This window comes from Gracilinanus agilis, unplaced genomic scaffold (assembly GCF_016433145.1).
Source record: "Gracilinanus agilis isolate LMUSP501 unplaced genomic scaffold, AgileGrace unplaced_scaffold54024, whole genome shotgun sequence".
NCBI classification, from domain to species: Eukaryota; Metazoa; Chordata; class Mammalia; order Didelphimorphia; family Didelphidae; genus Gracilinanus; species Gracilinanus agilis.
The window spans coordinates 1-2,370 of NW_025389160.1; the positions used below are offsets into that span (position 1 = coordinate 1).

A 2,370-nucleotide genomic window follows, 5' to 3' on the forward strand; every position below is an offset into this window, starting at 1 on the left:
ATATATAACATAATAATATAATATAATAACAAGTATAATATTAATATCAATAAAACATTTAAAACTGTTTATGGAAGCCAAAGTCCTCATACCCTTAGCAGTAGTCAGAATATTTAAAACCAGGAGAGAGATGTGTTTCATGACAAGCAGATTGGAGATAAAAGGCCCCACTGTGGAGAATAAAGGAGTGGTGGTGGAGGAGAAAGAAGAGGTGGATGTTTGAGAGAACTTGTTGCTGAGGTTATCAGGGATTATGATAGAGGCTGCTTTGGAGGAGAGTTTAATGTTTTCCAAACTGACATTGATTAGATATTGAGCTAGGCTAATGCTGACAGTAGAACCAGTGATGATAACTTGTGTATTGTGAGATCTTTCTACTAGATTGCAATTTTGTTCTGAGTTCCAGACATCTATTGAATCTCAATGATTTTGATGCATTCATACCTGTTTATACGGCCAATTAAGTCATTTGGAATTGTGAGTTCATGAGGAGTCTGAGCAGATGCATCCAAATCCACACTGAATGTGGTATTGCCATGTTTCATGGGGAAATGAGATTATAGCATTGCCCACTGGTGCAACTTAGAGTCAGATCTGGCTGTGGGATGGCATACTATCCTGGAAAGAAATAGATCTATACCTGCAAAGATGCCAGGGAAATCAGATCAGTTGATATAGGATGGTCACCCCCTTTGGAGAAGACTGGGATAGTCTCCAATATGACCACACAGAGCTGTTTGACATACTAAATGATAGATTTCAGGATGACAGCTATAGCAATGACATGGTCAGTCGAGTTTGGAAGCATATCCCCTGCCACCTGCATCTAAGTCACTATGTGTTCTCTGGTTTTGTTTGTTTGTTTGTTTTTTTAATCTCCCATCCTCTTTTTCCAGTGAGAGAGATACATAGGTTAGCAGGGAATGCAGTCCTCAGAGTGACTTTAGTGCAGTGGAATATGTGTACTGGTAACTGTACTCTTAGTTATAGAGCTGCTAATGTCCTTTTTCCATTTGTCAATGATCATAGCAAAGGCTTTAAGGGTAGGTCCAGCCAGAGTAATTATTCCCGGTGGGCAATTTTCTTCTGAGATGTTGTTGTTCACACCATTCTCTTCATGCATCTTCTTGCCTGATTCTCCTTTCTTTCTGATAATGCTTCCAACTTCCTTTCCTTGCATAAGTAGCCAGATGGTGAGAGTGACAATTAATTCACCTTTGATTGCACCAGTGTCCATGTGAATCTTCGTTCTGGGAATTTGTGTTTTTTAAGTGGTCAAGTCTTTAGACATTTGTGGGAGAAGCAGCCAAAATTTTGGTAGCAAGGTGAGTGAAGGGAAAAGTGGGATTGGGATGAGGTAGGGTGGGGAGGTCAGGGACAGAACAATATGGGCAGGTGAGAAGGTGAGAGAACATCCAACAGAGAGCAGAAGAAGAAGTAGGGGATGAAAGGAAAAGGGAGCACAAGCTGGAGGCAGGTAAAATGCTGTGGAGGTGGGTGGTTGGGAAAGGGTACAGGCTGAGCTCAAGCTGCTTGCTGCCTCTGATGGTCTGGGTTGTCTATTGCCTTTCCTACATGACTTGTATCTGAACCAGACTTCTGGTTGTGAATTCATTCTGATGTGTTTATATGTATGTAGCCACTAGGGAAAATATAAAGTGATGGTGCTTTAATATATACAAAATGCTTTTTATGTATTATGGCTGACATTGTCACAAAGTGAAACAAAGTGCTTTGCATCCATTATATTACTTGATTCTCCTTGTCCTGTGAGATAGGAGGAAATGTTTTGAATGGAATAATTTACCCGTTTGCTGCTATACATTTCTTCTGTCATATGAAAAAAGAACATACAGATCTTTATTAGCAAAACTCACTATGTTGCAAATATCGTCTTTTAATTAGGACTCTGCATGCCAACTGGTTTCTAAAGATTATTTCTTTTGGGTTGCTTCAAGGAGAAAAATCATTCATTAGAAAATCCTTGTCAAATCTGGCATGAGACAGACAATCTTTTCTTTAGCAGTCTCTTATTTCCACATCCTCCTGGATCTAACTATAATACCCTTTCTCTCATCTGAAAAGAAAAAAAAAACCAAAACCAAAACAAAAGTTTTTGGAGATATGAGTCAAGATTCTTTCTTATTCATAAAAGAAAATAGACAGCTAAAACCCTTTATTTCTTCTTTTCAATGCCAGAGGTGTTCCCCCCCCCCCAGAACCAGAGGTTTAGACAAAAGCTGAAATATTTAGTTTGAGATAGAAGAGGAAAATATGTTGGGTTAATGCATGCTACTGATGGCACCTCAAGTAATGATATAATGAGAAAAAAATCTCTTCACATCATCAAAACCAAATTGACTGCTTTCA

The 2,370-nt window shown here is 38.8% G+C and overlaps 1 pseudogene; it reads right to left on the reverse strand.

Annotated features, from left to right (window-relative positions):
- Nucleotides 1–92: 92 nt before the first annotated feature.
- On the reverse strand, nt 93–1,255 carry LOC123255911 (annotated as a pseudogene).
- Nucleotides 1,256–2,370: the final 1,115 nt, after the last annotated feature.